General features: G+C 44.1%; 1 protein-coding gene across 1 annotated transcript in view; it reads left to right on the plus strand.

Annotated features, from left to right (window-relative positions):
- Nucleotides 1-152: 152 nt before the first annotated feature.
- ches1 (checkpoint suppressor 1) overlaps nt 153-24,621 on the plus strand; it is a 62,897-nt gene continuing 38,428 nt past the window's right edge. Inside the window, exon 1 of the mRNA XM_004542246.4 lies at nt 153-580. The gene's annotated coding sequence lies outside the window, so the exon portion shown is untranslated. The remainder of the gene's footprint in view (nt 581-24,621) is intronic.

Consider the following 24,621-nt stretch of genomic DNA (forward strand, 5'->3'; position numbering starts at 1 on the left):
TCTTGTTAAGATTATAGACGATCTTTGGACATGTCTTCCGTACACAATGGCATTCTTTCAGGGAACAGAGCTCTCTCTAGGACCCAGGGCGGGCACCGGGGGAAGTCCTCTGCTGCTTGCTGCTGCTGGCGGGGCAAAGCAGGCACAGCACAGGAACACACACATCCACGCGCGCGCACACGTACACAAACTTGCGCATACACACGCTCACCGAGCTCTTCTCCGACAGTAGAGAGAGAGGGAGAGCGCGAGCTCAGAGAGGAATAAACAGAGGGAGAGAGCGAGAGAGACCATAGGAACGCAGAAGCGGCTTGTGTGTGTGCGTGTGTGTGTGTGTAGGTACGCTTGCTCGGCGGTTAGAAACGACTGGCTGGGCGGATATGGAGGGGCTCGGGAAAAACGCTGGGAACTGACCGAGTACCGAAACGAAGAGTGAAAGAGGGAGAGAGGGAGAAGAAGGACTGACGGATAGCACGGTAGGAAGGACGGAAGGAAAGGAGGAGAGGAGGAGAGAGAAGTCTAAAAGAGGAGAGGAAGAGTGTGAAGAAGGGGCTCGTCTGGAACACAGAAGGATCCTAAGGTGACTTTACTGGGCTTTTTGTGGCATTAATGCAGGTCTGGCAGAGGTGTGTGTGAGTGTGTGTGTGATGATGACATGTGCTGCACGGCTCTGCACTTAAAGGGAAGTGCTGTGGAGGTGCGTGTGCATGTGTGTGTGTGTGTCACTGTAAGTATGTAAGTATACAGGTGTGTGTGTGTGTGAGAGAGAGAGAGAGAGAAAGAGAGAGTTATGAAGGTTGTTTTCCACAAGCTAAAAAAGGGGCCAAAGTGAGCTGAAGTGACCGCTGTAAACTGGAGTGAAGGGATCAAAAGGAGTGGATACTTTTTAAGGGAACAGTGTGATCTCATTCCAACACAAACGCACTTTTTCTTTTTCCTGGTAGGCTACTTTAGGCTGAAGGAGAGAAAAATAGGGGCAAAACACTCTCTTTAAGTCCGTTTTCCCCTTTCTTTCACTGTGTGTGTGTGTGTGTGTGTGTGTGTGTGTGTGTGTGTGCGCGCTCAGGTGTTTGGAGTGCAGCAGGTAACACATCACTTGGCGGCGACGAAACCAAGGCTGAATGAATGTTGTTTTTCCCAAGCTTGAAGGAGGCTTGATAAGTAGTAACAGCTTCTGAAACGTGTGTGTGTGTCTGTGTGTGAAATAGAGAGGGAGAGAAAAAGTGTGTGTGTGTCTGTGAGCCATAGACGGCAAACAGGTTGACGGAGGCAGATCTGATCAGACGCACAGCAACAGAGGAGAGAGCATGGCACAGGCTGAGCAGCAGCACATTGGATTACACACACGCGAATACACACACACACACACACACACACACACACACACACACACACACACACACAAGCTCTGTGGCCAGGAGAACAGCTGGGAGAAGTGTGTGTGTGTCTGAAAGCCTTACACTTAATGCATGCATCTGCTTTTTCACATGCAGGAATGTTTGCCTTTGCATTATCTTATGTGCCACTGTGTGTGTGCACGGGTGCGTGTGTGCGTCCTACTGAATTTGCGCAAATTCAGTAGGACGAGGGTTTTGTCGTCTCTCTCAGACAGACGGCGTGTGTCTCTACCTCCGTCACCCCCCCCCCCCCTCTCAACCCGGTCTGGAGACAGGAGGTGGAGGAGGTTTGGGGAGGGGAGGAGATCAGTTGACCAAGAATGAGGCAGATGAGAAGATTAATCCAGTAGCGAGAAATGAGACAGAGACGGAGGGGAGAGGAGAGGATGATGGAGATTTTAGGACAGCAGCAGGGGGAGGAGGAGGAGGAGAAATGGAAAGAAAGCAAGAGAGGATGGAGTGAAGGAGACAGGGGGGCTGACATGCTCTCTCCAGGAGTGCTGCGAGAGCTGCTCATTCATAATTCACCTCCATGGCAAACGTTCATTCACATATTGACCCCCCATGGCTGAGCTCAATGGAGTTCTCGCCCCTCCACCTCTCACTGTCTCTCAATGGACACCCCTGTGGTGCGACGTTCAGTTAGCCCGCTTCTTTTTCACTTTGGAGACAGTTGAAGCTCTCAGACGAGGCTTATGCCGCTTTTGTCCGTTATGGCCGTTTTGACGCCTTTAGTTTTTCCAGCTGGAAGCTCTGATGGGAGATTGAACTGTGTAAATTGAATATTGAATTCAGACTCCACCCTAGACACAGATAATTGGTATGGATGGATCAGTGGGTTAGTGCTCTCAGCACAACTGTTGTTTGTCTGATTCCCTCAGCACAGCTAAAACAGCCCATAATGGATCTATAATTCATGTGTGAATGAATTGAGTAGTATGCAGTTTGAATACAGTTTTTATTGGATGTCATCTCGTGATTTATTCAACATAAACACTCAAAAAAATGGCAGTTTTAATATTTCTCGTTGCACTGGTCAGGCTCAGAGCTACGCAGTAAGCGCTCTGGTCAGCTGTGGCTTTGAGCCACGTGTGTGTCTGAAATGCACCGTCAGAACAAAGTATACAGCAGAGGCTACAGCACATTTAGTTCTGAAAGGTAAACACTACAGAAGTGCACCTTATCAGCAAAAGTGAGAAAAAAAATGTCCTGACTTCTTAAGTTTTATAGGTGAAAAGAGGACACAGCACGAAGGTAAACTGGCGGAAAAAAACAATGGAGAAAAAAAGTACCAGATTATAGTTAAATCAGCTGTTGTGCTGTGTGAAGATATGGCCCATATCTGGGCTCAGAGCAAGGCAGTGCACAGACGACGATCGCACTGCTACTTCCATTGTAAAGAGTTTGATTCCTGCCTGGTCAAACTAAATATGGTTACACTATTTATATTTATTGTTAGCCAATATCCTCATTGTAAACCCTTGAATTTTACCATGTAGCAAAACTTTCTTCCAAAATACATTGATGCATAGACACAGGTGCAAATATAATCACTACTTTGTGTAATGGAGTACTTTTTTATTAAGAAATTTCCACTTAAAGTGGACATCTGTGGTCCGTGATCTGGTTTGTAGTAACTGGATACTATATTGAAATATTTTTGTTTCAAACTAAATATATCTGTATACAAGAGAGAATTATGTTTTACTGTTTAGTCCACTCTGCCCTCAGTGGAGCATTTGGCTGGTGGCAACATTTAGAAATGAACTCAACACAGGGGCAAACACTGCAGTTCCTCTAAATGTCCACTTGGGGCATTCCCCATAGACGCCAGTGTTAAAATGCCGAACTTAACAACGTTAAAAAGCACGTTCAGAGCCTGGGTAGAATATGTTTTTGGTCTTTAATTTAATTTCCTCTTCATAACTACTGTACAGAGGCGGAGCCTTTTGAAGTGTTATTAATGCTTAAAGTGATTAAGTATTATAAGCATGGCTGCAATGCGCGGTGGATGGTTGCCACGACAAGCAAGCGTTGCCGGTAGCTGTTGGGTAAGCGCCACTTGAGCTAATATGAGTCACCACACTGGAACTTTGAAGTGAATTCAGACAATAATAATTCAGACAATTATCTGACGGTATGAGTTAGAGTCATTTTAACCAACAGAAATTCCAAGAAGTGAGTGCTCCAGTTTTGAGAAAATTAGCATTTTATGGACCTTGCTAACCTAGCAGCAAAAATAGCAAAGCTGACCCTGAGATTGGCGACAGCTACAGGAGAAGCTACAGCCACCCCTTGTGTAGAGTTATACAAGTTTTATATTTCCACCTCTACACTGCTAAATTCTCTGAGGCAACATAAGCCCCTCTTGATTGTACGCTACAGGTAGGCGCTGAAGTAAAGTGTGGTATTACAAAACAGCACAGGCCAGGGCTAGCTGAATAGCATGCTAGCTTCATTTGATATCTCTGCATATTTTGCCATAATGTCAGGACTGTTAACTAACATGCTAGTTTATGAACTGAGATTATTTTTCTCCTACTTATTTCCACTCAGAGATGAAAAAAGAGCTTTTGTTTCATTAATGTTGGAATCACAGACTGTATATAAAAGATGGACATAGTTATTAAAGTACAAAACAGTCTATGAGAAAACAGCCTTCAGCTCCCGTTCTCTGTCACCTTGTCAATGTTTTTTTCTCAACACGTTTATGGCTTATGGTTTATTTAAATCTTACTGAATAAAACATTCAAATTTTGTGAATTATTTTCCCCGAGTCAAAAGCTGGACAAAGCAGGATGAGCTGTTCTGTGTGACTGACACTCAATTATCCAGTGAGTGTCACAATCAGATCTACCTGTTGTTGTTATATGTGGTATCTGGTTTCAGAAATGCTCAGGTCTGCTAACCAGTGGGTCAGTTATACAGTCTATGCTTGTAATCCGTAGTCCACCACGAGACGCTAAAATACTCCCACTCGCCGTATTTTTTTACTTAACAACTGCAAAGCAGCTCCAAAAATAATTGAACTTCTTAATAGCGATTTTTAAGCACCCAACAGTGCCCCGAGATTCAGTGTTGTCCCAGCTGACTTCAGATCTTTTAAAACTCAGTCAGGAACTCCTGACTCTGAAAACACTGATAGCAAGCCGGGAAAATTTTTAGCACGAGCCATTAAGCAAAAGCATCTTTAACGCCGTCGCCTCACTGGTAAATGCACCAACTGTGATGGGAAGTGTCTTTTGATTCTCTCCTGAATAAAGCATCGTCAGTTGGCAAATATGCATGACAACAAATTAAATATGTGACTTTTAGATATACCGTGAGTTTTTATTTATTTACAAGAAACAACTTGTAAACTTGAACTTGTGGCGGTGCTTTATTGATTGCAGTGAAGAAGAAAGCCGCTCCTTCTGTGTGTTTGCGGTAATCGTTGTATTTCAGGAATTATTTATTAGTTAATGACTGAGCCCGCTGTGATTGATTAGGGCTGATGAACTTTGCCTTTCATGCACAGGTTCATATGTTAATGCAACCGGAGAGTTAAAAGACGGGCTGTAAATTGCAGTGGAAACGCAGCCGGCCAAAGTAGCCGAGATGGCTTAGAAGAATAATGCTCCTCTGTATCCCCCAGGTTATAATTGTCTTCAATAGGCCTCCTGCTGATTTGAAATGGACTCATTGTCCACAGTGCTGGGCACCTCTGCTCAATTAGCCCCTCTCTCCTTAAGTCCTGCTGAGCTATTGGCGGTCGCATCCTTAGATAGTGCACGCACATAAATGCTCACTGACACACACACACAAACGCGCACGCGCAGCATCGTGCATAGAAAGACGTCAGCGGGTGTAAAAATAGAGCTCATAAATAGGGGGAAAAAGTGTTTTATGTTTACAAGGGGTGATGTCATGTTTGGTGTAGATCCATAGCTGACGAATCGGAGGGCAGCTGTGGCGAGTATCAGTCTGCTCGGCTTTGGCTCTGCGATCTGGCGATTTTCTTTTTCGGTGCTTTTAAAGGAGCGGCGTTTAAGGAGTTGCAGTTTAATGTGTGTGTGTCTGTCTGCTTGTTTGTGCGTTTTCAGCGGCAGAGGCATGCACACGGTGACGCTGCTCTGGTTGCCAAGCAACACAGGAACGTGGGTGGAAGGATTTCCTGTCCTTAGGAAGCTTTGTTTATAAGTGGGGGGGCGAGCGAGTGCGCGCGTGTGTGCAGATTTCAGTGGTACGCTTGAGTGCCTGTGCGTTTTTAATGCACTCTTTGCCTCAAGTCAAAGTGCTACATAAAAGTCATCTAGGACACACACACACACACACACACACACAGGGAAAAGGCAAAAAAGGACCTTTTTTAGTCTGAGTTGGATTTGCGTTGCATAACTCCTCCAGCCGGTCTGTTTGCGGCACTCTGTCTCCTTCTCTTCTACCCCAACACTCTCGATATGTCACAGCCACCACGCTCACGCCAAGCTGCCTCCCGCTGATGATGTCATCAGCATGCCTCACTTTATGTTTCCTCTCGCACATGAGATTGCAATTATGTGCCCTTCATGCAATCACAAAAAAACAAAACAAAACCCAAAAACCCGTGCACGGCGTGCCTGTCCTGCAGGCGTCGGACCCCGTGATTACGTAATTGACATTGAGTGAATGGGATGACGTCAGCTTGGCTCTCTCTGACTCTCCTCTCTCTGGCTAGTTACAGTGATGTCATAAATGGATGCAGCCATACACTGCTTGTGTGTGTGTGTGTGTGTGTGTGTGTGTGTGTGTGTGTGTGTGTGTGTGTGTGTGTGTGTGTGTATGCTGGCATGCAAAAGCATGTGTGAAGACAAAAATGACCTCAGGAGCCATCTGATTTATATAATGACATTACTCCTCCCCCTTTTTTTTCTGTTAAAGTGAAGATACTTTACAGCTAATGGATACTTTTTGGTATTGTATGCATCGTTCATAGACACACACACACACACACACACACACACACACACACACACACACACACACACACACACAGTGTTAGAGCTCGTTACAGCCCCCTGAGAGAGGCTTCTATTTGAAATGGATACCCCAGTGTCTCGCGACGGGTAACTCCATCGCCTTGCTGCCCTCCATCTGCGACTGTCTGACCTTTGTCGATTCTCATCCCGAGATTCGCCGACGACTGCAGGCAGGCAGTGAATGAAAAGGGAGAAGAGATGGTGCTGGGTCGTCTCCACGGATACTGTACTCGCCAGTTCTTATTTTAGCAAAAGAAAACACAGCGTCACGGAGAAAGAGTGATTTTCTTTTCTTTTTTAGCGGTTGGCCTTCTTCAGTGCGCCACAGAAATATCTGTTTTTAGCTCTCCGTTTGAGCTACGGGGTTTTTAAGCACAGAGGAAGACTGCTCTATTTGTGTCTCGGGTTGAACAGGCCGCCTGTTGTGTTCTCCAAGTGTTGTGGTTGACGCTCTGAACATCAGCCATCTAAATCTGGATCGGAGAACTGGGAGCTTTTAACGGACCTGAATACACACACGCAGACGTGCGCTCAAACACACTTTGTCTTTCTGCTGTCCTCTGATAGTTTTTTCTCGTTCCAACCTCAAACCCCAAACCGTGGGGAAATCACACCGCACGGTGGCTTAAAAGTTTATGAACCGGGAAGCAAAACACACACACACACACACACACACACACACACAAGAATGCTTTAAGTAGACACACTCGTGCAGACACACAGAGAAACACAAAATATGCAGATTTTCCCCAATAAACTGATTAGCATTAGCTCAGCCCTGCTAAGGCCAAACCACAAACAGAGTACTGTACATAACCGCGCAGCAGCTTAACACTGAACAGGACTGTTTGATACCACTGCGCAAATATACACACACAAGCAAGAAAAATACACACAAACACACAAGACCATAGCAGCACAAGCAGATCATGAACGCTGTCCAAGCGAAGTCCGCTTCAGCTAGTAACAGTTCGACATAGATACACAACCAAACTGATTATATACACATGCGCGCCTCCCCCCCCCCCCTGGAGTCTTAGGGCCTTAGTCAGCGTCTGTGTCCGTGCGTGGGCCTGTTCCCTGGCAGGATGAGGGGAAAAAATACCTTCCCATATGATGTAAACACCAAAGTCCCTGTTTGTGTGTGTGTGTGTGCACGCATGCTTTTAACACTATGTGTATGCGTGTGTGTGTGTGTGTGACTGGCACCCTCTGAGATAGGATTCGCTCGCTGTGACAGTTTTCCAAATTATTCCACAACACAGTGCAGTTTCTTTTTAAAGATAAGTTTCTCTGCCATCTCTGCTTTGTTCCACTGCACACAGCGGAAAGGAGAAAGACGGAGTAGACAGAGGGGCTGACGTGTGACATCACTAACCAAATGAAGGCAGTGAGGTTAAAAAAAAGGAGAGGCCACTGCTTTTAACTCGATTCATAAAAATCTCTATTATTGATTTTGTGATGGTTTTAGTGCAGGCAGCACTTTGTTTTGACTAATGCCAAACAAGAGGACTTCATTATTTCTACTGTTTTATAGGAAATATAATTATTGAGTCTTCAGCAGGTCCCTTGGTTTTTGTGGGGGGGGGGGTTTTTTTGGTTTAATAACGCGCATGACTCACACGTTAAATGTGTGTGTAGTGAAGAAAATGTCACTGGCAATTATTGCTACAGTTAACTCAACGAAGAGCTGTTAGTTAAAACGCAGCATATCCTTTGTGGGGTTTTCATTTCAGGGCTGTCAACGAATATTCTGCATACGATAATGAATCCTGATATTTGACTGTTCGATTGTGGAACGAAGCTGAAGTGAAGGCAGGTAGAAGGCAAAGGTGGAATAAAAGATGCAGGTAACACACAGAGATGTATAGATGCAGATTGGAGAGGAGCGTGCAGTGAGTAGCTGAGCCTCCTGTCATTAGTGAGCATACACGTATCAGCTGGTCAACTGTAAATGATGGCAGATGCTCTTAATCCTCTGAGGACTACAAAAGTCTCGAGCCACCTTTCATTTCTTTATATTTTGCTTTCAAGGAGCCAGACTTTCTGGTAGTTTTTTAAAGTGGTCTTGAGCAATAGTTCTCCAGGCTTTCTGAAGGTCTTTCAAAGTTTTTCCTTGGACGCTGTCTGCTTTTCAATCATTCAAGCTTAAAAAAAAGCACCTTACTCAAGAGATGAACCAGTGTTATATCTACACATAACAGACAGCTTAGCAAAGAACCAATTTGAAATTGTGTCTTTAGGCACTTTGTTACTAGCAGCCTGTCACAAAAACACATCATTTGTTCTCATTTCTTTAGCAATGGGAACACAGTTTGACAGCCACATCATAGTATTTTTGCACCAACAAGGTGATTCCCAAAGAGCTTTTAGTTGAAAATCTAGCATATCTCAGCACAGTGTTCAGTTTATCCTTAGAAATGTGAGGAAACCGGACAAGTGAAAGACAAAAGAAGAAGTGGCAGACCTAAAAAAGAAAACTGCCTACAGCAGATAAACAGCATCTGAAAGTCATGTCCTTAAGAAATAGGAAAAAAGAAACCCAGCAAAGACCTGACACCGGGCCTTCGGTAGATCCATCTATTGTTCACTGAAGCCTCATCAGAAATGGTCTCTGTGGAAAGACGGCTGTCATGAAGCCGTTCTAACTGAAGGGAGAGGAGGCTAGGCTATACCAAATTACACAAGAAATGGACTGAAAATCAGTGGCAGGGCGGATGTAGTGATGACTCCAAATTTGACATTTTTGGTTCAAATCATTGTCAGTATTTCTGGGGGAGGTCAGGAGAGAGTCTACAAGCATTTGTAAAATATGCTGGAGGCTGTGTATGCTTTGTGGCAGTATTTCAGCCAGTGGTGTTGGAGATCTTGTCAGAACTGATGGACTTATGAATGCAGAACAATACTGACAGATTTTGATCCACCATGCAGCACCGTCTGGAAAATGTCTGATTGGCATTGGCTTCATTTTCCAGCATAACAATGATCCCAAACACTGTCAGTGCAGAAAAGCATGGATTGGCCTCCCCATTATTGGAGCAGTGTGGGATCATCTTGACAAAGAACAGAACAAAAGGCAGAAACATGCAAAGAAAAGCTTTAAATGTCCTTCAAGAAGCCTGGAGACACACAAACATGTATATCTGCTAATTAATGATGACTAGACTGACTCATAATAATAATAACAGAAGTCTGCTCAACAGAAAACAAAGCAGAAATATACTCATGGTCCATACCACACTGTAGGCCATATTACCTATTTTAATTCTATTAAAATATTCCAAAAGTCTGATTCATTGACTACAATTGGTAGTGAAGCCAAGCAGACACTAATCAGCCACAGAGCCCTGTGTCGGCACATCTGTCAATCAAAATCTCTTATGAACTATTATACTATATACTAGGGTTGGGCCATATTATACCATTCACGGTAATACCGTTAGGCAACGATAGGAAAATGAAATATCGCGATAGAATGGGAGTAAAACGCGCATGCGCAGTGCCTTTGTTTTCATACGCACATGGCCGATTGTTGAGTGAAACAGATGAACCAGAATTGGTTTGTAAAAATGGTGCAACTTCCGTGATGTGGAACTGGTTTGGTGTTTGTCCATCAGATACACAACAAAGCACATTTTTTTGCAGAACATGCAAGCGGCCGTTGTTATTGTCATATTTGTCGGACTAAGATGCTCTTAAATCTGGGAGTAATCTGGGTCCTAAACTCCGTAAGCTTCAGGTCAAACAACACTGCAGCATCACTTAGAGTTAAAAACTGTCTAAATTCTTTCATCTTTAATAAAACGATCAGCATTGCTGCTTTACCAGGTGTAACTATAAAGTTTAACTTCCAGGCATCCATGAAAACAAAAGTTATTACATTTAACGGAGTTAGAAGTTAGCAGTAAGCTAGCGGAAGTTAGCTCGCTAGTTTCGCTAGTTACCTAAGCATGATATAGCATGTTCTGACGGAGAGATTTCTGAAAAAAATCAAACGTACAGCTCTGCTATCACTTCCAACATAAATGAAGACAGGAAACTAAACAGCAGTGACGTTTGTAGGGTTACTGAAGTTGGGCTAGCTGGTATATAATGATGTGCTACGTGATCGCTAGCGACACAGCTATGTTAGCATAACATAAACAGTGAAGCTGGAGGACGAACACTAACACTTTTCCACTTATAAAAGTTAACGTGAAGGTTCTTCATGGTTAGAGACAAATGCAATCGCATGGCAGGATGCTGTAAACGGACCAAACTTCAGTCAGGAGAACAACTGAGATAATCCATCCACAATACGAGGTTAGTCATTAATATACTGCAACAACATGGGAATAGAGCAGCTGCCAGAGAATTCAACATTAATGAATCAATGGTACAGAAGTGGAGGAAGCAAGAAGAATGAGTTTAATAAAGTTTGATTTATCTGACTGCTTTGTTTCGCTTAATGTGCCTTATAATCCCGTGCACCTTATGGTCCGAAAAATGCGTACTGCACACTGCAGTTTAATGTTGCAAAGCACCTCTTTTTAACTTCAGTGGATATTATACATGGTTATGCTCAGGATATGTCAGCCCATTTCTACTGGAAATGCCTTTTGGTTAAACTTTCAGCAAGGAATTTGCATTTGCACTGTTACATTTTTATAAAGCTTTAATGTACATAAAAACCAGCTTCTTGTTTAAGTGAAAATAAATGGAAGGTTGTCTTTTTGCACTAGTAATGTTGTGGAGTTGTATTTTGTCTCGCATCAATTATATCGTCGGTTATATCGTTATCGCAAATTTTCAAATATATATCGTGATAAATATTTTTGGCCATATCGCCCTGCTCTACTATATACTATACTATTATAAGGGGCAGGGATAGCTCAGTAGGTAGAGTGGTGGCCCAATGATCGGAAGGTCGGAGGTTAGATTCCCCTGAACAGCTACCCTGAGGTACCCCTGAGCAAGGTACCTGCTCCCTGGGTGCCCAATGGCTGCCCACTGCTTCACTGTGTGAACGGGTTAAATGCAGAGAGGAATTTCCCCACGGGGGTCAGTAAAGTACACTTACTTTCTTTCTATAAACCCAAGCTTATTGGAAATGTCTCGTTTTTGGAACCAGACTCAAGTCGCCCCTAAAACTGCAGTTTTGGGCTCTGCTGCATTGGGCCCAGTCTCAGTCAGTGAAGGAACGTACATAACACAACATCACATTAGAAAAGCTACACACCTCCACCTAAAGGGTAGGCCTCAGGGTCAGGTGATGTTACATTTAAAAGTAACATCTAAAGAATGCTGAAACAGTATTCTGTTACTTTGTAACCAAGAGTTCATGTGTTACCAGAAATTATTACATTGGTAGCTTCTCTTCCAGCACCTAACCAACAACAAGCTTGTGAATTTCCCTCGAAATGATAGCGTTAGCTGAGCTGAAAGCTAGCTAGCTGTTCAGAAGACGCCACACCGGAGTGGTTCTCCTTACCCCTGGTGCTGTGGAGCTGCTGAGTTTAGTTAATAAAATAATTCAAATACTAATGATTTACCCCCAACACAGTGCATCAGTTACAACAGAGAATTAAGAGATTTTCAGAAAAAAGTAGTAGAAGAACATCAGAAGTCACATCATGGTAACTCTTAGTAGTAAATACTGATCAAGCTTCGAAAACACTACATTTACACTTCCCATAATGCAGCATGGAAAACACTGGTGTCTGCGTTTTTAACCCTGAGCTTGCAATGATGGCTTTTTGTTTTTAAAAAAAGCACAAAACTTCTAGTTGTCAAGCCTACAGCAATCGTGATGACATCATTAGTGGTTACTTTTTTCAGCCACAGATGACATTATAAAACTGCTGTCTCTGCACGAGTGCACCATGTTTGCTAGCTGCTACCCCGGGGGCAGTTTGTCATTTACATTTCGACGAACGAGACAAATCTGTCGAATGTACTATTTAGGCGTATTCCCAGCTAAAAGTCGAGCCTCTGCAGAAGCAGCCCAGATTTTGCAGCTCACCGATTCTGTTTTGAAGCGTCACCGTGCACAAAGGGAACAAGGCAGAGAGGACAGGAGCCTCGTTCCTGTGATAACCTATAAAGAATTCAGCACACAGATGGGCTGAGCTACCTGCAGTCCTGATGAAACACACTTTTTTTTTAAAGTTGGAGGCAAAGTCACTTTCCCTTTGCTGTACTCGTGTTAGTGTTTGGTAGCTGCTCGCAGGGATTTGCTGTACGGAAAGCCGCAAGGGACGCAAGTCATCGAGGGACGTCGCTCAGTCACGAAACAAGGGAACCGTACCTTAAAGCTCGTTTTCAGACAAACGGAGGGGACAGGTGTCACTTGAACTCGAACAGCAGGAGCAGAAAAACTCTTAAACCACTGATGTTTGTGTTCCTCTTTAGTGGCACACTAACAAGCTGGTGTTCTGCTAACTTTACACTTTGTTTTCACCGTGGAGCGCTTACAGTGGCACAAGATTTATTATGGTCTGTCGTGAGGCACATTCAACACATCTCTCCTCAAACACTGAGTGAGTGGGAGAGCCAGGTGCAAAACAATCATCACCTGTCATCATATTCATTATAACCACATTCAGATGTGGTCAGGGGCACGCTGGGAGGGGGCGGGGGGTTGGTGGGAGGCCATCGCACTGCAAATTATATGTGCCGTAGGTTTGTTGCTAAGCGACTTTGTCACAATACCCCTGTGACCTTCCGACCCTGCCAAGCCTGGTGTTACTGTCCCCGTCTCACACTTGCATGTGCATGCGCGCGTGAGTGTTATCCGAGACGATGGTGAGACTGCCGCATAGCAACCGAGAACAGCTGTGATTTCTCTGTGGTTCGGACGAGCGTGTGCGTGCAGATTTGTTGTGCGTTTGCAAGAAGCTGCCGTCACTGTTCATCTATGCGCACACCCACTACAGCATAATATGGCACGCTGTCACTTCCACAGCGTGATAACGGCAGAGACTCAATCAGCCAAAATGCCCCCCAACACACACACACACACACACACACACACACACACACACACACACACTCGCTCAACCCTGTTGTCAAATTGCAGCTGAAAATAGAGAGCGGAGGGAGCGATGGAGCAGTCATTTCCCTGAAGATCCATTCATGTAAAATACTGTTATTCAAACCTCCCTCCCCCTTATTCAATAGTCTTATTCATCTCTCTCCTGACTGTAACACCAAACAGGCCTTGTCTTCTGCTTCCCAGCGTCAGCCTTTGCGCCTGTGCACGCACGAGCGGGCGCCTGTGCGTTGTTCTCAGCTCTTCTCCAATAAGAGGAATGTCCTTGGCCTGTCCGACCCTCGCTGCTCCCGCTGAGCCCTCCGTCAAACACCTAAGGCGGGCTCTCCCGTGCTGCTCCAGCCAATCGGGTACCCTGGCAGTTAATGACATCAGTTAGCGGAGGATCTTTAGGACTGGCCCCTCGAGGTGATTCGTCGGGGAGCGAGTGCTCTTATTGTTATGATGATTAAGTGTTATATGAAGGGCTATCAGAGGAGAGCCCCTTAATGAAAGTGGAGCGCAGAGAGCAGAGGCAGCAGTGGTGCCGGTGTTGGTAGCGGCGTAGAGAGCTACAGAATTGAGCTAGAAATAGAGTAACGTTGGAGGGAGAGAGGTGGGGACAAAAAAGAGGAGAGTTTTAAGGTGGAAGACGGAGAGATACTGTGAGAGAGAGCGAGAGGGAATGTTGGGCTGAATATTTAACAGCTGTGTCCAGACTTGCTGACTCCGGGTGTTCATGATCTGAATGTACCATGAGAGGTAGACAGTGCGCACAGGAAACTGCTGTAAAAGAGCGAAAGGGGAAGAAGGAGAGGAAGAGAGAACAAGTGCACGTATGTGCAAATGCATCCAAATGTGCACGGTTTTGCCTTTTTGTAATTTGTATTCATCCGTGGATCCTTGCAGGAATGCGAGCATGCGTGTGTGCGAGTGTGAACGCCGGAGATTCCCTGGCTGCTCGGTGAAAGCGTAGAACGCCCTGCCTCGGAGGAAAATTCCATCCCACGCTGTTGTAAATCATCAGGCTGGGATGTCCAACGTATTTTGTCATTTTCCTAATGTGCACTTGTCATTCGCTTTTTTTTGTTGTGCCCCCCCTCACAACAAAGTCTTTTACTACATTTCCCAGAAAGCCTCCTGATTGATCTTTATCTGCTGGAGTCTAATGTCCGTGTAGAGTTCCATCAGGATTTCTTAGTCGAGAAATCTGGAGTTCTGCCACTTTACTGAAGACCGCTACAAACTGAAATACTTTGTAAAGACACTGCTTACTGAAAAAAGTGAGAGCAGCACCCTTTATCTTGTTATATTGTTATTTCTCTGTGGCTCAGTAGAACTATATTAATGTGAAGTTATGTTAAATTGGACTTATTATATTTTCGTTCTGCTTGAGTAGACACCAGAGCTTTGTGTCTGAGATGGACGTGTTGGTAGCACCTAATACATTATCCAAGCCAAGGGTGGAAAAATGCTGCCTGAAGCAGAGCATTCAGAGCAGACTGAAGCCTGAGCGTTTGGCGCAGAGTTTATTTGTGTATACTAACCTCATCATTTGAGTGTATATGTATTACAGAAGATAAAGGACAGCATAATAGGCCAATTTCTAAATATCCAACACTTTGCACTAGAATTGAACTGGACCGGTTTGCTTTGCATGTTTAAGGGTGTGTTTTTTATCTGGACAGTTTTCAACACTTAAAGTATTCTATTAGCATGGCCTGCACTGACAAGCGTAGTACCACACACCCGAGTGCTTTTTCTCAGGTGCACTGATTACTGAAATTACCTTTTTGACTCACCTTTCTGCCAAAGCATTCAAAGTTGCAGTCTTACGAGCCGAACAGCAACTATCACTGCTACTGTTACAGAAGTAGTATGCTTTTTTTCTTTATTACATTTCCATCTGCATTTTGTGTACACAATGAAGTAACTTTCTCACTTTTCAAGGCTGAAACAGAGAATAGTTGTGAAGCATTTGAATGCTTTCATGTAGAGATGCATAACGCATGCATTTGCTTCTTGTAGATGTGCTAAGGAACACAGCTGCACAGACACATGAACCCTTTGGATGAGGCTATAGTGAACATAAGGTCATCAGCACACTGTCAGAGGTCTTAATACTGAGCCCATTCTGTCAGTCGGGTGCAATCAGTCTGTATGCCGGGTCACTGACAAAGTAAAAGTCTAACAATTTGATGACGAGGTGCAAAATGTGAGTGGTGTGCAGCGATTATTAAAGTGCTGCTGATATGCTGAATGACTCAAGTTGGCTCAAAGCTGTTTCGATGGTGGTCTTTGGCCATATTTCAGTCCAGCTCAGGCACAATCCAGGCTGATCAGCTGATGACTTTCCTTATATCTCTCTACACATCCAGTTGACAAATCTGTTTAAGTTGCCTGCCTAGAGTTCCTACCCTCTTCAACCCGCTTTGCAATCCACCCCAGCTCCTCCTTTAATGCCTGTCATAGATGCTCTGTTCTGTGCTGAGGTCTCGCTGCTGCTCTCAGGCTTTCCATGTTTGCACTCGAAAGGGGGGGGGGGGGGGTTGGATACCAGAGACGTGCAGCCAAATATATATAACCGCAGATGAAAATAATCTTCTTTTTGACTACAGTGGTCCTTACTGAAATGAATGCAAGTATTAGATTGCAGCACGAGTAGCCATTTTTTAGGGTGAGGGATAAAGTCACATAAGATTCTGCAAAGCCCCGTCATAGAGTGCAAACGGGTGTAGAGGTTTGGGATTTGATGAGCCATCAAAGTCACGGCTACACTCCTCCCGGATCGTGTTACCACATCTCCGCAGTTCCTGTGCACAACCGCAGAGCCCCTCGAGCCTGCTTAAGTGTTAGCCTGCCTCTGAGTGGGTACCTCGGTCGTCTTCAGGGTTAATGTCGGGCAGCAAACAGATGGACCCTTCTCAGTTTATTCAACAAACTCCACTATCACTGGCATTCATTTGGCACTTGACAGATGGAAACTTCCGACTTGGGTTCACGAACTGAAAGCATAAAAGAGAGGGTTTCAGATACCTCCTGCAGCGATACAGAGAAAGTCAAGACTTACAGTTGCTGCACTGGGGCTAATTCAGTTTGTGCTGAGGAAGAAGAGGCCCGGTAAAGCACAAGGTTTCCCTTACTTTCCTGTAAAAATCTCCGACCAACACTGAGCCTTCATCACATATTTTGCACTGGCAGAGAGAACATCAGCACACACCCCCACCCTCCCCCTCACACACATCACCCCTGGCTAAAGGAATGTAGTGGAAAACGAGGGACTCGAGATAGAAGATCAGAGGCCTTAATATGAACCACATTGTGTGTTGTTCTCCTATTTCCCATCTCCTGTGTTCTCCGCATCAGGAGTGAAACAGCCTTTGATGAATATCTACAAAGAGATTTGAGACTTATAAAGAGCGGCAATTTAGCCAGGTATGTTATCTTAAGCCTGGTAATTTGGGAATTCAATTCACTCATCGGGGGGAGCCTGCGGTGTTTATCGGGCTGACTCGCATCAGCGCCGTACGTTGAAATAGAGGATCTGGGGGCTATCCAGTCAATAACTGACCGCATCTCAAAACGCAGGTTATCGCATCGCTTATACCCACAATTCCCTCCCTCTCTCGCGCGCGTGACCGTGGATCAGGACCTGCCTTTCCCCTGAGTTACACATCTAATCACAGCAGCATCATCCCTCATCCCTAATTCTGTTGGCAGGGCCTGTCAAACAGCATACGCTGAAAGACGAGGTGACTTTGAGATGCTGCTAATGACCCTAGGATATAACTCCCCTCTGTCTTTTACTCCCACTCTCTCTTTCTTCCTTGTCCACTCCTGTCTTTATTACTCGCGGTCATGCTCATTCTTTTTCACTGCCTCTCTCTGAATCTGCAGATTAGAAAACACAACCCAGAGCAGGGTGAGTGGAAACAGGGAGTCATGCCTATTTTTTTTTTTATTTAGTATGTGGAAACACTGCGGAGTCTTTAAGGGTCAACGCGAAGACGAACTTCTGTTCAAATGTTATTCCACCTTTGTTTAAAGCGGGCAGCCCCGCAGATTAAAAACCTCCTCCATCACGAGAGGCCAAGCAAGACTCAGCATCTGCGCGCGCACACACACACACACACACACACACACACACACACACACACACACACACACACACACACACACACACACACACACACTCTCTCAAAGCCTCAGACAGAAAAACACACCCCAAAAAAGCAATCCTAGCCGAGTACTGACTACTTTATAAGCACTCCAGTAGACAACACTTCATCGTCAAACCAGCGGGCTCGTTGCCAAACCTATTTAAATCTTGACTGAACAAAGCAAAGGCAGCTCCTTATTGTGTCTGCCACAAGAACCTTCATTAACCGTGTAAACTCAGCAAGTGAGCTTCAGATAATTTCACAGCCTGTTCCATGAAGAGGGAGACGAGCACATACAGGCACTCGTGCCTAATTTGGTTTTGAGAGAGACGACAAAAACAAATCACGGGACTGTAAAAAGACTTAACTGCTACATCGAGAGGATTCCCAAATGTTTATATAAAAAACAGCAGGTGGATAGGGTGAAGAAGGGGTGGTGGCACCGATGAGCAACAGAGTGCGGTCTGTAACGGAGTGGGTGACGGTGTGTGGATATAAAACAATATAATCTAGTGTTTGCATGAAAGTGAAAAACTTTTTCTCTGTCAGCAAAAAGATTTTTTTAAAAACCCTCATGACCCAAATTCAGCTTTTGTCCTTTTAAAACCACTCACTCCGTTGCACAAGTTTTTCCTACTTCCCAAAATAGCTTCGTTTTTTTTTTCCATTCAGCCTAAGTGACTGCAAAACAAGCTGCAAAGGTTGTGACTGTGCTAAGATGGGCAAAGCATCACCAGCTTCAGACGTTTACACACATGCTCTGCAGCTCTGAATGCCAGTGTGCAGCAGTAGATGCTCTTTAACCTGCACGCGCGACCCAATCAGCACCACCTCCAAAACCATCGAAGGCACGTCTTAATAGGATTCCTGGATCTTCCAGCATTTTCTGGAGTTTGTGTGTTAAAATAGCTGCGCTTTCTTTTCCTAGTTATCTGAATTTCACCAGCTTCACCAACACACCAGGTTCAGGATCTGGAGGTGAGGCTTGCAGCATGAAGCATTTCTTATTAGACACTTAGTTGCAGTTGTAGTTTTCTGTTTTTAGTTCAGTCTATTTCCAGGGTTTGTTTCAGTTCCGTTTTTAATGTTTGGAAATGTTTTATTTTAGTTTTTATTAGTTTCATTGTTAGTTGTAATCTTTTTAATTATTATTGTATGCAGGCTGTAAGTCAGAGGCAAGATTTAGGTACAGAAAGCAGTGACACAGTCTGCCAGATATCCAGAATAAAAACATCTGTTATCAGGCACGAAGCTGTAACATTTTTATCAAACAGATTGTTTCTACTGAATTTTAGTTTGTTCGCCACGTTCACAAAATTGTTTCAGTTAGTTTTCTTTTTTTTTCAAAAGGATACTTTTTACCCCTCAGCTAAAAATCTCGGATGAGCTGGAATCTCAGAGGTCAAGTTTTTGGAAAACTTTGTGGATGTGATAACCGGAGAACAAGGGACGTAGGATTTTAAAATTGATACCACAGGTCTGTCTACTTTTTAAATTTTAATTTAGGTATCTAAATATTGTTTCACGTCTACTTTTAGTTTGTAGTTTACGTTTAGTTGACGTTAATAACCTTGCTTAGTTACAACCTATTTCTAAGCTTTATACATCTGTAGAGTCAGTATCAGTAGTCTCATTGGCACTTGGCTCACTCATCGGTTTAAAAAGAGAAGTCAAAGTGCATTAAAAACTTGATGTCAGTTCACTTTACCTGAATTTCATCGATAGACGAAGCCATGAGTACACAAACATGGAAAAAGCTTTTAGGTCGTCCACGCTCTGTCACTTTAAGAAAGTATTCGGATAACCGGGATTAATATACTTGGAAAGCTGTCAGCGAATAAAGCCCGTGTTCAATGTATCTACGGGATAAATCAGTCCTGTAAGTGCCGGAGGATGCCCTGCAGAGAAAAAGAGCCTTTTTGGGACTCCGTTCGAACGATAGCTCATATCACTTTTTCTCTTTTGGCCTGTTTGCGAGTTTGTAAACAGCCTGAATTTTGTTTTGTCAGCATTCGGAACACGTTTCAGTTGACATAAGGTATCTTGTGTGGCGTTAAAAACAGCTTGTAGGAGTGGGAGGGAGGAGTGAAGGATGTAAGCAGAGTTGTATCATCAGCAGAAGCCGTGGAAGTATCGTCAGCAAAGGCAGGCCGGAGAGGACCGCATAGGTTACTGACAAACTGCTGCCTCACCCCCTCGTCCTTCCCGTTTCACTATCTTTCAAATTCCACTTTCTTTTCACGCAACCGGAACGGAATTTCTTTCCTCCTCTGGGATAAGGGTGATCTACTAAACTGCTTTACTTTCTCGTCTAAACACAAGGCGGTGCGGTTTCTCGATCGCAAACTTCTCTCAGCCTCTTTGAGCTGTTTTGTTATTGATTCCAGTCTGTGGCCAAAGCTGGAGAGCTGGGGAAGCCAAAGAGGGCAAACCTTTGGAACCGGACAGGCTCTTCCAGCGCTTGTTGCCATGGTTTTTTGTTGTCGGGACAAACTGTCGACCAGTGGCTGAGCGCCTGAGCTGCTGTTTGTTAAAGATAAGTGGAAAAGCCAGAGGGGAGAGAGACAGACAGACACAGAGAGGGAGCCCTGCTTCTTCTTCCTTTTTTCCCTTTTTTTTGACTGCAGGACAGCCGACTGAAGAACACTCACCACCTCAAAGCTTCATCCACCCCACTCTCCCCTGAATGCGGGGATCCCGATAGATCACGCTCCCCTCTTTAAACCGTTCGCTAAACCTTTCTCCTTGCGCTTTTGTGACCCACACTCCTCTCTGCCCACTATCAAAGCTGTGTTGGCTGTGCTCGGGCCGCTTTGATATGGTATAGTGTTTCTGGCAGTCTCCCTTTCTCTTTCTTTCTCCCTCTCCCCTGCTCTCGGTCTGTCTCTCCCTCGCGTTGTCTCTCCTTTCCTACAGTATTATAAAAGAGCACTGAGCGCCAACAGGGACCTGCTCACTGTCAGAAAGAAAAGGCAGGGAGGCCTTAGAGGGAGAGCGGGTGGGGGGATTGGGTGATGGAAGGAGAGGTGGAAGCAGTCAGATAGTGTTATCTTTATTACTGTTATAATTATGATTGTTGCCGATGTCATCTCAGGTTTGATAGCATCTTTATCAGATCTGACCTTGGTATTAGATCTGGTTATTGTATAAGGATCCTTTTAAACTACTTACTTTAGGTTCTGCTTTCGACATTTTTCTTCCAGCTGCACTGGTGGGTCCGGTCAAGAGCGACTCGGTGTACACTCCACTGAACCGTAGTTTTACATTTAAATAAATGAGCTCTTGTTTTATCTTAAATCCAAACAATAATAACACTGTGAGGTCTGTGTGTGTGGCTCTGGAGCGCTGAGGTAATTAGCGTAGCTTAGCATCAAGCTGGACAGAAAGCTAATGTTACAAACATAAATATTCAGCTTTTAAAACCTGTTCATGTGAAGAATTTTCTTTGCTTGTTTCACTCAGATACTAAAACGTGTAAATGATGTTATTTAGCAGTTAAAGTTACATGTAATCGTGTTTTTTAATGACAGATGAATTTAGATATACAGATTGTATAAATAGTGTGTTTGTGGATTCTTTAGTTTGGGATCTGTCTTTGGAAACTGGACACAGTGATGTGAGAGATTAGAACTGGTCAGCTGGCGCTAAAGCTAACTAGCTTGCATCTGTTGCTGTGTCTGTTCTTCACTCTGGTATCAGTAGGGATGCTAGTCACGTGCACTCACTGGAAAGACTGAACAGGCGGCTCTTGAACAAGCATGGTGTGGACCTGGGTGGACCACCTTTTGGTTTCTCACGCAGTGTGACTCTAAACATAATGTTTTACCCATTAAGTCCTAAAACTAGCAGCTGGAATCATGAACTCATCAGGAGTTTGTTTACTAAGTGAGCTGCTGTCTCTTTCTAAGACTTATTATTGCATCACGAGGATTCCCCCTCCCTCGCTGGCCGTGAGAAACGATGCAGACTTGAATGGACTTGACTTTAAGACTCTGAGGTTATAGCCATCTTTCTAATACAGTCTGTGTTTTCTGCTTTGGTTAAACTGAAGCAGGAGTGTGGGTTAATGCTAAGATAGTCTTATTTATATTTATATAATGCATTTTTAGTCTTACTAACCGCTCAAAGCACTTTAGACTACAAGTCACAAACAACCATACATGCATGTACACTTTAAGGACTTCTGTAGATACAGGGACTAATGCCATGCTAGGACAATACACTGACTTGGACAAAGTGTGCGAGAAAACGCTGGGCAGAGTGAGTAACCATGTGAGAGTGCCCAAATGTGCGATTGCATGTCGGCCTATGGTGTGTCACGGCCATAACCATAGGAGTCTAAAGCCTTGGGCCTGGGCTTTTTTTAAGCTTGACCTGACTGTCACAGGCAGTTCTGCACACACAGTCTAGCCCTGCAGTCCACCAGGGACCTCCAGGCTGCACACACACACACACACACACACACAAACTGAGGTTGCGAATGTGGATGCTTGAAGGTGACTTGTGTGTGTGTGTGTGCGTGTGTGTGTGTGTGTGTGTGTGTGTGTGTGTGTGTGTGTGTGTGTGTGTGTGTGTTTCTGACTCTGATTGTTCGCCATCCGCAGAGAGAGAGGTTGGGGGGGGGGGGTAAGCGTGACTCCATGATCGCTGGCTGCTGATGAATCATCCCAAACTTACTCTGTGTTTGCCTGATGCAAATGTCTGTTTGCTTTGTTGGTTAGCCTACTTTGGAGGATGGAGGCTGTGTGTGTGTTCGTCGTCTTGAATTATTCACTAGCAATATTTGATTTGGCTTTTTTCCTTCTTCGTTTTTTCACACCGTGCATTACACATGTCCGTTCTCAGCTTCCTTGAGTAAAGCAGCCTGGTGCTGCTTTAAAGCAGAACCAGTGACCCTGTGAATTGATGCGTTTTATGTTTTCATTTTTCAACTTGAAAGTTCTGGGGCTCAGTTCCCCTAAATATACTGTATATTATGTGCTTATTATCTGCTTAGTTGCTTTGCCAATAGACAGTGGGGATAATGTTTAATCCTCTGGCAGAGCAGGCTCTGCAATATTAAGCGTGCATTGCAACACAAGGGTCCTGACCTTTCTTTGTTAAGTTTCTTATGCCTTATTAATTATAGCTTTGATTTTGTGCTTTTGGCAGTAAGTAGTTGGAACAAACAGCTCAAGGTAATATTTTGCACTCACTTGAGTTTTCTGAACAACTGTCTGAACCCCAAAGAGGTTTAATTTTCACTTTTCACCCAAATCATGCATTTATTCCTCGTAGTTAAGCAGCTGACATTTTAGAGTCGACAGTGTTGATTGTTCAGTTGTTCTCAATAGCTTAACTAACAGTAATAAAGATTCCACGACATCCATCTGAATTCCCTTGTTCTTTCTCTGCAGCTCCAACAGCAGGTCACACTGTTTCAGTGAAATATCTACCTGAAGACCTACTCGGTACCAGGTGCTTGTTTTAGTACCTGCTCGTTCACAATTCCAAGGGAGCTGATTGGCCAGTCGATGGCGTCACTCGATGAGTCATGAGAGCACAAAAACTTCTTCAGGAAAATCAAAACTGCCACTTTTGAAATGTGGCAGCGAGAGAAATGGCTACACAAAAATAAACACTGTGGTCCCCTCAGACTGAGCAGCAGATAGACGGCCTCCATTGTTGTGTTGTACTTGTGTTATATACAAATGGTGTCATGGGACTTTTGGCTGCGTTGCTATGACAATGCCACACACATAATCAGTTGTAATGGACCAAAACCAAGTGTAGTGGAGTCGAGTTGGTACTAGTGGAAAAGAGGCTTATGATTGAGCATGCATCAAGACATACCAGTCATTAGGTTGTATTTCCTGACTGGTTTTCAGGTGGCTGCTTGAGGTAGCTGGCACTCACTTGGTAAAATATGGTTGCAAAACCCCTTGTTATTTCTTTAGTAGATTTCTGCAGTTGACTATAGTTTGCATAGAAGGCGGTCTGACTTCTCTGTGGACTGTTTACTCGCCGAACGGTTCGGAAACGGTTAAAAGTGAAGTGAAAATCAGAAACTTTCACCTCAAAACTAAAAGTTGTCCCTTTGAAGTGCATTTGTTTCAGTTGTTAAGGCACAACCTTTATTTTGAAGGTGTGGTTGCAGGCAAGTCAGCATCGTCCCTGCAAACCACAGGTGACTGTGACAGCCGGCTGCTGACCACAGTCTATAAATAAGATCAATAAATAGAAACAAAGTACAAAACTAAATGCAGACATAACTCATGATGGTGTAAATGTTAGCACTTGTCAGGACCCACCCCCTTATATACATCAAACTAAACTTTATACAGGCTGCCTACATTCACGTACACATATCAATATTCATGAAAAACAGGATGTGGAATAGTTTTTATATTTTCAGTGCAATAACATGAGTGTATTTTCTCCATTTAAACAATAAACATACACAATAAATGCAAAAACAAACAAACGGTCTATGATTGACTATGTAACCTGTAATAGAAGAACCTTAAATATTCAAAGAGCGGGTCAGTTAATGTACATTTACTATATTTTGATTGAGGTAAAATGCAAGCAAAGAAAATAGCCAACAGATGTAAAAATAAGAACAGGCATCAAGTTGTAACACGTTCATATGCACATGTGTTTGCAACAGCTTTAGCTGCCAGGCAGCTGAGAGCAGCCGCCAGCACAGAGGGGTCAGGAGGCGTCCTGAGGGACGCCCTCACCCCTGACCTTCATCCCGTAGCTCTTTGCTGTCGTGGATGACATAAAAGAAGAACACAGTGAGACCTTATAGGATGTGATCGGCCCTGCTCCGCTTCCTTAAAGCAGTCAGAAGCCCTGATATTTGTCACCAGGGAAAAGCAGGAAATGTAGACGGTGGACGGGGGAATGATTTCATGGGTTGAAAATTGAGGACATCACAAGGGTTCCTACAACCTTTGTTGACACATATGTAGCAGAAGTTATTATTTCCCAGTCTCTGAGAGAGTTCTCAATTTCTCCTTCTCTCTGTTGGTCTTCCTCTCCCCTTCCATCCATCCGGTATATGTGTAGGAGGG

The sequence above is a fragment of the Maylandia zebra genome, linkage group LG15 (genome assembly GCF_041146795.1).
Source record: "Maylandia zebra isolate NMK-2024a linkage group LG15, Mzebra_GT3a, whole genome shotgun sequence".
NCBI lineage: Eukaryota > Metazoa > Chordata > Actinopteri > Cichliformes > Cichlidae > Maylandia > Maylandia zebra.